Below are 13,047 nucleotides of genomic sequence, written 5' to 3'. Positions count from 1 at the left end.
AAGAATATTGACTCCCCCAATCTCAAGTACGAAAGTTCTCTATTTCAGATAATGTTTCCAGAGGTGTGGCTTCTCACTCTCTTGATTAGTGCTTGGGATTATGTATCTTTTTTTTAAAAAAAAAAAAGAGTTGAAAGGATAAGAACTTGCCGTCAGTGTGTGACAATTGCATGGTAAATTTTTTAATTTGGAAATTTTTTTGCCACACTTTTGATCATTGGAAATTAAATGATTTGGGTCATTATTATTCCAGGTTTACCTCAACATTGGATATGTCAAAACAAGTCCATTTGCAACCGGAACATTTTTTTAATTTAATTAAAAATTGTTACACCTTCTCTTCAACTCATGTGAATCCAACTTAAGAGCGATGCTCTACCTGAAAAACAAACTGGAAATGCGTTAATCGATGTAGAGTATTTATCTTCGTTACATTGCATTTTTGAGTAGATTATCGTCGTAGAGGTGATGCCCTCAGTGCTAATATATTTTACACTTTATAAAACAAATATTTATCCTATACAGTGTGATGAAGTTAACGTTTTCTTGCGTGAAGCATGGGCATCGAACAGCTTCAGATTTAGTAATATGAAGCAACAATTATAAGGATTCTTCTGATAAATCACCATATTATATAGTGACATGATGATGCACTTAGAAGTTATACAAATTGACTCGACCTCACTGGGTATGTTAAGTAGCAATTCAAAGCCACTGAAACATCTAAACCAAACCAAATTAAAACAAATAAGATCTGAATGAGGGTATATAGAATTAAAAACCATATAAGAAGTCAACATGCGAAGTGCACATGAAGGGAAAATTTGCATACTTCGCATAAACCTCTTGAGTAATTCATATCTGTAACGGAATAGGAGGCACTTCTTATCAGAAAAAAGTACTCAACAGAGCAGGTATCCATTGTTCTCTCTCTTGCAGAAACTCGCCAGGTTCGATCAAGCAACTCCATAATGTGCTGAATTTACAAGTCACCTACGGAGAAGTATGCCTATCCGTTTTAATTTCTTTAACGTTGATACATTAGGAAACTTCAGGACTGAGTTGCCAGTGGAGATCCACAAATTTTCCAACAAATTCGGTCAACCGGATTACCACGATGAAAAGCCATTAGTTTCTTCAAGCCACTCAGATAATCCGATTTGCCTAGTTGGTTGAGTTTGTTCAGCTCCAAAGTTTTAAGACTTTCCAAACTCTCAAGGCCTGGAAATTCTGCGACTACAGAATACTCAATGAAGGTAGGAGTCCATGTGAAGCATAGAGAATTTGTAGACTCTTCAATCCTTGACATTCAAGCATATGCTTTATTGAGGTCATGCAGCAATCCCTTTGTAGGCAGAAATCCATGTCAGACTTTCCCTTCCATCTTGGTGGCTTGTAGATGTATTTTCCCTCTAAAATAGGAACTGTTGATGTTTGTCCGTTAAAACCAGCATGAGAATCAAACAACGTCAACGTCTAGCAAGTTAGTCGACATAACTTCCTAAAAATCATGCACCCCTTTGCCAATTAGTCGGGGGTTCACACCAGTTGTTCTTACAATACTTTCTGTTCGTTTGAAGTCCTCTTAGAGGAGGTACTAACCGAGTTATCCAGTGTTAGATTCATCTACTAGTAAGAACACTTTTGAGGGACATCTTATCCTTGTTTTGTCATTCTATTCAAAATCATTTCTCCATTCACGCTGCTCCATGGTTTTATGGTAGTATCATTATTTGGATTGCCGTCTCCGGTGATATTACTTGCTGCTTTCACTCTTCTGGAAGTAGACCTGTTAAACGGGTGGGTTGGGTCGGGTTTGGGTCGATTCATAAATGATCTAACCCAAATTGACCCATTTAACTCGTTTATGACCCATTTATTGCAATGCAAAATTTTTGACCCATACCCGACTCATATCCGACCCATTTAACTAAACTTAATAAAGCTTATTTCTTATATATATATTTAAAAAATGGTATTGCTAAAATAGTTTTATACAACACAAATTTAATGGACAAATTTTATAATTTTAAAAATATTATTTTAAAAATCAATTTTAATTATTTTTATTTTTAAATATAATTTTTTTTAAAATTTTTTTTGTTCTTCTTCTTCTTTGGCCACCCGCCGCGACGACGGCTGGCAACCGGCCATAGGCGAGCCTCAAGCTCGCTCGGCTTGCCAGATCCGGCGAGCTCGAGCTTACCTAATCTGATGAGCTCGAGTCTCGCTAGATTGATGAGGCTCAAGCATCGCCGGACGTCGGCGAGGCCTCCGCCTCGCGGTCTGGTGAGCTCAGGTTCGCCGGCGTCGGGCAAGCTCGAGCTCGCCCCTCGCCGGACGTCGGTGAGGCCTCCGCCTCACTAGATTTGGCAAGCTCGAGGCTCACACGGCGTCGAGCCGGCTTGAGCTCGCCCCTCGCCCGACGCCGGCGAGTTCGAGTCTCGCCAAATCGGCGAGGCCTCCACCTCGCTAGATCCGACAAGCTCGAGCTCGCCCGACACCGCAAGCTCGAGGCTCGCCCGGGCCGGTGGTGGTGGCCATCGCCGTGCCGGCGATAGGAGGAAGAAGAAAAGAAAAAAAAGAAGAGAGAAAAAGAAAAAAGAAAATAAAATTATAATAAAAAATAATTATAATTTCGGTTTAAAAAAAAAAAATAAAAAAAAGAAAATAAAGTTAAAGAGAGAAAAGAGATTTTGGGTGAAAATGGGTTTTAAATCAAACCCATTTAAGGTCCACTTAAGACCCATTTATGACCCACCTATCATACTCCTTAATTGTTTAACTCATTTAACTACGTTTTGTTAAAAACAAGTGACCCATTTTGCCACCTCTATCTGGAAGAGATCTTGGAACAGAACAGCAAAAACAACGATGGTAGCAACCGTCACCACACATCGGGCAACCTCGAGTGAGTCAATCGTTTTGCGCTAGTACGAGTGGTCAACCTCAGCAGAAACAACACTCGTTGAGCTGCACGAGGATTGGGGGTGATCCGACTCGGCCTCCCTGCCTGAGTCACAATGGGTTGCGATTTTCTTTTTTCCTTATAAAAAAAAAAAGATGTGAGATGATCAATACGATTTATCCATTTTTGTTATTACATAAAGTGTTATATCCGTAACAAAATATCTTATTTGAGTCATAACCACTCGATCCATCGGTAAGTGTACGAGTCCACTCAAACTATTGTATTTACATTTGATCTATAAAAAAGTATAAACTATTGAATCCACTTCCATAGAAGCTTCAATGAATATTCAAGAATTGATACGTCATGGCAAGTTGCATTCTCAAACTCTCCTTCAGCTTGAGAGAGAGGGGTTCCATAATCCATAATTAAGCTCAGCTCGCTCGCCACATATGTTGAATCATATTCTTTTTGAATTCAAAGAAAAGTTTTGCACAACTCTAGTTTGAGATTGATCAGTGCTTGGAATTGAAAATATTTAACTCAAGAAGCTTGCGATCGTAATAGAGTAATTGCATTTTTATATACCTCCACCAATATCCATGAATGGATAAGTAACATCGACTTAGTTGAACCATGCCGAGTCGAAGTGCCCATTCGAAAGACATCAAAGGAACCGCTAAAGGAGGAGAGAGGGAGAACGCAAACTTGTCCAGGAGCGCGTCTCATTTTAGCTAAACTTCCTTCATTGCCCTCACAGAAACGACAAAATCATTGAACGTGACACCGAATATGCCCACCGACAGAGCAAGTGCTCGAGGGCAAATTAGGAAAATCAGCAAATCCATCGTCCCCCTCCTTCCTTCCCCCAAGTCGCCAAAGCTTTCGATTGCTATCCGTCGCGAAAATCACTGTAGAGTCTACAAACTTACGAGACCAAAGACCGCAATCGACCTCTCCATCTCGCCGGGCGATCGCGCCATTTGATCGAGTGTGATCGTTGTGCGTATATGGAAAGGTACGGAGATTGAAATTTCTTTTGTTGTGCGATGTCATTTTTTTCCCTTGACGACGCTGTTCGATCTGTCCCTCGTGCAGAATAATGAGGAGCGGGACAGGTCCTGGTTGAGGGTGATGGTTGGTCTGAAAATGCTTCATTGCAATTCGTGTTCATGTAATCAGTTATGGTTGCGATCCTTGACTTGATTCGGATTGAGAGTCTGGATCATGAAAAGGTTCGTGTGGACAAACTCTAGTATTGAGTACGTCAGTTTTGAGCCTGGGGAAGTGAGATATGTGTAGTGAATTTGGCTAATTAGGCATTTCGGGGTTGGGGGAATCGTTGACCGTGTGGTGGAGCTATAGTGCTGATCGAATGGGGGCAAACTATAGCTGAATGATCCGTTAGGTGTAGATTTGGATGTTTTTAAAGCGTATGGTGATAGCGTTGTGTTGTATTTGGTTGATTTTGTTAAGGTCTTGGATTACCGAGTTTGGATCGATGCTACCCTTTGGAATAGGGTCAATTCAATCGAATTTCCTTCTATTTGTTCGACACAAGAATTTCAACTGCTATTTCTACTTGGGGGATAAGATCCGTTGAGTATCTCGAGTAGTTGACTATAAGATGTTTAGCTTTTTTCCAGTCAAGTAATGGACCATAGCTTGTAGGTTTCAGTGGAGTAACTTTATGGGAAAGAGGAGACTTACGGTTTAATATGACACTGTTGCTAAAGTTGCTTACAGAATAGGTCCTCAGTACTAAATGGCCAATTCTTCAAATGGGATTTTGTGGGCATATGTTGCCTTCTCTTATTAGCTTCTGACTTGTTATTTATACCTTTGGATCTGAAATCAGGTGTTCAAGGTCATTGAGCTAATATTTGACATTTGCGTTGCAATGGCTACCAATTTGCGATGCTTGTGATGCCTCTATGTTTGAATTTCATCTAATTTTTTGTCTTTATTTCTAATCAATATATATTGCCAGTAGGCATATATTATGGGGGTCAGGATCTTAAAGCTGTGTTTACAGCTTTCAAACGTACTCAAGAACATAGGTATGCATGTTAACTTTAGCAATTCTTCCTCTCACATTTGACATGCAAAGGATTTGCTGAAAATTTAAGCTAAGAAGAGTAGCCTACTGTGAAAACATACACAAAGCACATAGGTCTGCTGTCCATAAGAAGGAAAATAGCGAATCATTTCCACGGAGACATGAAAGTTATGTGCTTGTAATTTTAGGTGGAGTCATGAGGAGATCACATACTTCACTAAATTTGTTCTTGGAAAAGTTGTTTGAGCTTTTTGGTTAGTGATTACTTCTATTTATTTCCACACCGTATAGAATTGGGTTGAAGATCTCTGCTGGAAATAGCTCGACATAAACTACCCCGGCATGCCTAGTGCCATAGTGAGTTCCAAAGGTAATTAGTCTCTTTTAAGCTATGAATACTTCTTATTTGGATTGAGTTGCAGTCTTAATTAAGCTTTGTTTAGGTTCATTGTGGATTTTATTATGCTTATCATGATACGACAATTCAACCTGGTATTTTGGATGCTGTTATAAGAGCCAAGAATTTATATACATCAACGTCATGGTGATTAGGTGTGTCAGAACAGAAAAATCAAATCGAAATATGAATCGAACCAAAATTTTATGTATTTAGTTTTTGGTTTGAATAATAAGAAATATCAGATTTCCTTTTTCATCGGTTCGGATTTTATTGATTTGGTTCGGTGAACCGAATTCAACCGTCCAAATAAAAATCACTCTCGAAGCCCTAAAAAGTAAAAAATGCTCTTAATCTTTCGTTTCCTTCGAATCTCTCTCTCTCCTTTTCTCCCCTCAAAGCGAACTCTTGGCCTTGGGCGCTCAATACAGATTCGTCGCTCCAAGAAACCAAAAAGAGGAAAACACACATTCGCATCTCTCGCTCCCTCTGTGCGTTGATGATTCGCTCCCCAAAGTGAAGCTCAACCGACGAGTTTGGTCCCTTCTCCCTCTCTATTTTAACCCACTCATCCTCGAGCTTCTCCCTCTGTAACCCCCAACCGCTTCCAATCTCCATCTCTCTAGGTTGTCTCTTCTTCTTCTCTTTTCTTTTTCTAACGGACGAAAGAGTGCTTGATGAAGGACCTGTCATGGGTTTCCGTTGGCGATTGTGGTCCAACTTCTTTTTTCCTTCCGTGGTTTCGATTGGGAGTTCTGTGCGTTTGTTTTGGTGGGTGGTGATGAAATTGGCAATGCCAGTTTGTTGGGGCTGGGTAGTGCTGGTCTTTTCCTTCAAAAGTTTGACCCCCGTTTTGTTATTTTTTTATTGGAATCTGAATATGGTTGGGGCGGAGTCATGAAATCTTGGATGGAATAAAGGCTGATACTAGAGCTCTTGATGCTTAAGATTTGCTCTATGGATTGGCTGTTTATACAATTATGCTCGAGCGTGCACCTAATTGTTCGGTTTGGTTTTCAAGAAAACCGAACCGAACCATTGACACCCGTGACAGGGCATTCTATGGGAGGGGCTGTGGCATCCTTTTGCAGACTTGATCTTGTGGTAAGATAGTCAAAAACTGTTATAGTTGGGACTTGTGAATTTTATTTTATTTTATTTTTTTACTATCGTGTTATTCCAAGTATCCAGTTTATAATCTGCCAAGAGTCATCTGGAATTCTCTGCCAAATCTGTGTTCAAGAGTCTAGGCTCTTTATGTGGGTCTTGAACTTTCCATTGCTCTCGTATTTGCTTTTTCAATTTGTTATAGACAGTATCTTGTTTTCTTTCGTCTTTGGTAAATCAACCCATAGACAACACAAGCAGAATGGGGCGCAAACAGCCCTTTACTTGAACCACCAATTGGTGAAGTATCTAGTTGTGTGAATTGAGTCTTACCTGTTAAGCTATGGAGCTTCGAGTTGGTTGAATACCTAGATATAGTGGTTAAAGACACTTCCAATTAATCATTACAAAGTTTACTTGCTTATGGAATTGTTGATATGTTTATGGTCTGGACATATAACTTTTTAAAGCACTTGAAGCTCAAGTTTTATGTCATGTAATCTTGAAGTGCTAATGCATTTTAAGATAGATTAAATATCGATCCTAAATTTGTGTTTTGTGTACTGTTTCTGTCTAAGTCTCTCTCTAATCAAAAGAAGCAGCTCCTTTTCAGTTGGACTACAAAACCAGATATGTTGTAGGCTGGAGCCAATTCTAAGATGTCTAAATTATGCCTTTTCTCTCAGCTTTATTGGACAGAGTGGTCCAGGGTACTTTTCTAGGCACCTGTCGCATAACTGGTCCCAGAAATGGTACCCAATCCAAATTCATGTCCCATTGATTCTCATCTCAATGACAAGTGGTGATTTTTTAGAGTTAAACTTTAGCTTGGAGTCTAATTATACAAATGTTCGTGTGGCCTATGATATGATCTAGGTTGCATGAACTTTAGACTATACCTTTTCTCATAGTATTAGTAGCAAGTATAGCATCTTGTAGTAACACTTTTAAATGATTTAAAATTTTACTTTCCTTTTCTTTTCTTTTTTTTGTGGTTTTTTGCTTAAAATTGTTTCCAGCCAATTGTGACATCATGGCCATGCATCCTGGTCCTTTTTAAGATTTAGTTTCTCCTTTGCTGTTTATGACGGTAAGTTTTGTAGTTCAAGGGGCATTTTCATCACGAACCTGAAATGTTTATGTTATTAGCAGGATGTGACTCACCCCACCAACATCCAAGTGCTTCTTGTGGAAGCAATGAATTGTGCCTCCATTGTAAATTCACGCCCAATCTCACTATTCCATATTATTAGCACCTTTTTTTTTGGTGCCGAGGGTGGGTTTGGTTTTGTTGTGTGCGGTTTGGTGTTGGGAAAATTATGGATGGGATCTTGATGGAGTTAATGCTAGACCTTCAACCCCCATGGAGAGAAAGGGCTACTCTATCGTTCACCTTTGTATGTAAAATGTAATACATGGTTGTTGACGAAAAGTGTTTTTTTCCTTGTCTTGAAAGGGCCATTGTGTATTAATTTTCAAGTAATTTGACTGTCTAATTATGTGTGCTGAAGCTGTTTTTTCCAGACCAGCATTTGCTTGGTTTACTTATATAACTGAAACTCTTCATTTCCAGGTCAATCATGGAGCATGGAATGTTCAGGTTTTAACATTTGGACAACCTCGTATTGGCAATGCAGTGTTTTTGTCCTGCTACAGTGACCGTGTGCCAATAACATTACTAATTACTACTGGACTTCTTGTTGTGCCTCATTTGCCGCTGTACTATTCTCGGTTCCCACAGGAGACATACCATCACTTCCCTAGATAGGTATAGCTTTGATTTTGATGGAATATCAAATAAATTATGGGGAATTGTCGCTGACTGAATTTGACGTTTGCTTTGCATTTCTATTGACCTATATAGCCAGTGAAGTCTCATACATTCCGACATTGTATCAAGCGTATAAATTATAATTGTCTTGTTTGTTTATCTTCTTAACAAAGCAGCGTATTTTGTAGGACTCATGACCTTTCAAAAATATTTGAATAACTCTTGTTCCTGCAAAAGCTGTCATGAGTCTTTCATACTGATTCCAAAGTTTTAAAACACGTACAATGTTAGCTGTGTATTCTCTGTCTGTGTGTCTCTGTGTGCGCATGCATGCGCGTGTGAGATTACCTAGTCTTAATCTCTGTACAATTATGCACTCTTAAATTATGTATGTACACTAATGCTTGTAACTATTGGTGACTAGCTCAAGGATAGCCATGGTTAAACATCTTGATGTGAGATAATGTGAAAATGATTTGATTCCACCTGCCTCTCTAGTGACTAATCATACTCATAACAGTGTTCACACGTAACTGTAATCTTCCCTTTGTTGTAGGTATGGCTGTATAATATAGGATTTTGGCAGTCTGGTTTATCAGTTTGAGAAAGATTGGGATACATCTGGAGACTATCCATCATGCAGCAAGTAAGGAGCTAGTTTCAGTCGTAGCTACTTGTTCAAGCAATTATTATTTAAGGGCCTGGGCTACTTCTAAAAGATGACGATGTTTACGCTCTACGACGCCATTTTGTTGAGGAGTGTATGTGCATGAAGTTTCATGAAGTATTCCATGGGAGGCAAAGAAAGAGCTACATTCCGTGGTGAAAAATTCTCGTCCATTGTTTGTGTGCATTTTTTGAATAGAAGCATCAAACTGATTTTTAATCAAGGAAAGAAAATTCACAATATTTGAGAATGTTTGGCTCTTGGATTGCATAAGAAAGACCCATGTGGCACGAGTGAAGTCATCAACAATAGTCAGGAAGAATCGAGAGCTATCACGATGAGGGGTATGATAGGGGCCCCATATGTCAACGTGAATTAAAGAGAAAGCACTAGTGGCTCGAGACGTGCTTGTAGGAAATGGAGATCGAGATTGTTTTGCTAAGGGACAAATCGAGCAATTTGGATAAGGGAAACGAGCACTATGACCCGAGCGTTGATGGTAAAGGAAATTTTTATTGCTAGTTGCTACATTACAAGAAATGCTTTTATGTAGCAATGAAAAATCAAATGGAAAGCTGATCCAAAAATAAAGCCCTTGTGCAACACTACCCAAGCCCATCATTTTGCCAGTCGAACGATCTTGAAATGAACAATTTTCGGAATTGAATTCAACATGATAATGGTTGTCTTCACAGACTTTGGACATTGATATAAGATTGAATTCAAAAATAGGAATGTATAAGACATTCTTAAGAATAATGTGCTCACTAAGATGGACACTTCCAATTTTGGAAACATGAGTAGTGGTGCCATTAGAAAGTCTAACAGACACAAAAGGGTGGATTTTTCGATTGTAGGAAAATAAATCCTCATTACATATTATGTGGTCACTGGCGTCTGAATCGATTATCCATGCATCAACCAAAATATTACTATTTTGGGAAATGGAAGTACCTAAGAATCTCGCAGTATTTCAATTGATGCAATGCCCTTATGATGTTCTGGTATTGATCATTAGAAATTGGCTAATTTGCCTTCTCATTACCCTGAGTCATAACTTGATAGGCAAAATAATCCATTTCTTTTTTCTTCTTATCAGTCGGTTTTCCATGTAATTTCCAACAAGCATCTATAGTGTGATGTGGCCTTTTACAATAATCACAGTATTTACTTTTAATTTTGGAATTTTGCCCAATTCCCCTTGATGATGTGGCACTTCGTGGAGCATAGGATTGTTTAAAATTGAGGGCTGATGTGGCTGAATGAGGAGCGTTCGATTCAGCTGCACGGATCGCCAAATCTCCACCATTAGATCCATACTTGTAATATGAGCCGTCGGATCCCCCTTTGTAATCTCCACCGTCCATTTTAGGGTTTGTTTCTTCTTCCTCCCAGCTGCCATTTCTCCCTGTTCGTGCCTCTCTCACCCCAGCAGGCTGTCCGAGGGTCTTCGACGTTCGCAGCGGAGGCCTGGACCAGGCGGCAGCTGCTCGCTGTGATGGCCCCGCCGGAACCGCGAGTGTCACGGCCTCCCCCATCTTCACGTATTCTGCTGTCGCAAGCCTTTGATTCTCTTCTTGAACTACTAGTTGGTAGATCCGACCGAGAGAGGGAACGGGATCCATCGCTAGGATCTGGGATCGGAAGGACGAAAAGCTTTCGTTCAAGATCAAGAGGAACCGGGTAACTTTCTCTCTTTCTCTGATTTTTCTATACTGTGCAAGTGTGGTTTCGGGCCCCTCGAGCTCCTCCTCGGCCGACTCGAGCTCATTCCACAGAGCCGAGAGCCGGTTGAAGCAAGCGGTAACCGAGAGGTTCCCTTGCTTCAACTCGGTCATTGCTTCAGTGAGCGAGAAGAGTTTCGCCCGATCCAACTTCCCATACATTTCGCGTATGTCCTCCCACATCTTCTTCGGGTCTTCAGTTGGTGGCAAGCCGGCGGCGACATCGGGGGCTATGCAGTTCCCGATCCAAGTGCGAGCGAGTTGGTTGCACTTGCGCCAAACTCGTCGCATTCGGTCGTCGGTCGGAAGGGGGACGTTACCATCAATAAGACCGTCCTTCTCTTTGGTCACAAGAGCTCGCCGGAAATCCCGAGCCCATGCATTGTAGTTGTCGGGACCGGTGAGTTGCAAGGAAATAAGACGGAGTTCCGGGCCGTCGGCCGTCGAAGTGTACAGCGGATCTCCGGGTTCTAAACGGGAGCCGGTAGCTGGAATCGCCCACGGGTAGAGACCGGGTTGCAGTCCCGGGTAGGGATTTCGCCCTTGACCCGCCGAGCTTGTTTCGGGTTGGTGCCATCCGGATCCATTGGGTTGGAATCCGGTGCTGGAATTCTCTCCTGATTGGCTGTGTTGCGTCCATTGCTGATTTTGTCCAACGACCCATGGATTTTGAACAGGAATCCATTGCACTGGTGGCCACTGAGTTGGACCGGATTGTTGGACTGTAGTTGGAATCAGTGGGTGCTGATTATGAGCGTGTTCATCTTGCGATAGATCAGTCTGCTCTGGGGCTTGATTTTGTGGTAAGTTCTCCATTGTAGGTAGGTTCCTTTTTTGATTTTTTCGCTGGTGCTTGATTTCTTGCTGTTTGAACTAATGAATTCCTAACCGGTGTGTCAATTTGTTTTGCAGAAAGAAATCTGCAACAACAATTGAAAAGGGACTACCGAAGGCAATTCATGGTGTTTGCGGAAGCGAGGTCAGAACGAAAGGCTCTGATACCATGACAGAAACCTAGGGGAAATTGTAATTCTGTCTAATTGTATTTCCTTGTACATGTATACATCTATATAATACAAAAAAAGAAATCAGGGAAAGGATATACACGATTACAATTTCCTACTTTATCTCTGAATATCTTCTATTGAATCAAATAAAATCAGAATCTACAATAAAATCGCAACCTTCTCCAACACATCTCTCGCTCACTCCGTGCATTGATGATTCGCTCCCCAAAGTGAAGCTCAACCAACGACTTTGGTCCCCTCTCTCTCTCTATTTTAACCCACTCGTCCTCGAGCTTCTCCCCTCTGCAACCCCCGACCGCTTCCAAGCTCCATCTCTCTAGGTTCTCTTTTCTTTTTTCTTTTCTGACGGACGAAATAGTGCTTGATGAAGGACATATCATGGGTTTCTGTTGGCGATTGTGGTCCAAGTTCTTCTTCTTTTTTTCGTGGTTTCGGTTGGGAGTTTTGTGCGTTTGTTTTGGTGGGTTGAGTAGCTCACCTGGAAAACGGAAACGGAAGATTTATGGGTCTGTTTAATATGGTGATAAAATTGGCAATGCCAATTTATTGGGGCTAGGGAGTGCTGGTCTTTTCCCTTCAAAAGTTTGACCCAAGTTTTGTTATTTTTTTATTGGAATCTGAATATGGTTGGGGCGGAGTCATGAAATCTTGAATGGAATGAAGGCTGATACTAGAGCTCTTGATGCTTAAGATCTGCTTTATGGATTGGCTGTTTATATAGTTATGCTCATTGGAGGTGCATCTGACATGTTTGGGTTTTTGCCTCTTGAGTTTTGTCACGCTTGATTTTTAATATTAGAGTTTATTGAAAAAATAGAAGAAAACGGAAACTGATCTGAACCGAACCGGTTGGGTTCGAGGTTCAGTTCAGTTCAAGCGTGCACCTTAATGGTTTGGTTCAATTCGGTTTTTCAAGAAAACTGAACCGAACCATTGACACCCCTTGATAGGGCATTCTTTGAGAGGGGCTGTGGCATGCTTTTGCGGACTTAATCTTGTGGTAAGATAGTAAAAAAACTGTTGTAGTCAGGACTAGTGAATTTTATTTTTATTTTATTTTTTTCCTATCGTGTTATTCCAAGTATCCAGTTTATAATCTGTTAAGAGTCATTTGGAATTCTCTGCCAAATCTGTGTTGAAGAGTCTAGGCTCTTTATGTGGATCTTGAACTTTCCATTGCTCTCATATTTAATTTTTCAATTTGTTATAGACAGCATCTTGCTTTCTTTCGTTTTTGTAAATCAACCCACAGACAAAACACAAGCAGCATGGGGCGCAAACAGCCCTTTACTCAAACCACTAATTGTTGAAGTATCTAGTTGTGTGAATTGAGTCTTACCTGTGAAGCTATGGAGCTTGAAGTTGGTTGAATACCTAAATATA

General features: G+C 40.6%; 1 pseudogene; it reads left to right on the top strand.

Annotated features, from left to right (window-relative positions):
* The first annotated feature begins 6,324 nt into the window (after positions 1-6,324).
* Positions 6,325-8,895, top strand: LOC120287350 (annotated as a pseudogene).
* Positions 8,896-13,047: the final 4,152 nt, after the last annotated feature.

The sequence above is a fragment of the Eucalyptus grandis genome, chromosome 8, assembly GCF_016545825.1.
Source record: "Eucalyptus grandis isolate ANBG69807.140 chromosome 8, ASM1654582v1, whole genome shotgun sequence".
Taxonomy (NCBI): domain Eukaryota; kingdom Viridiplantae; phylum Streptophyta; class Magnoliopsida; order Myrtales; family Myrtaceae; genus Eucalyptus; species Eucalyptus grandis.
Note: the sequence above shows the minus strand (reverse complement) of the source record. Positions and strands in the feature narration are given on the sequence as shown.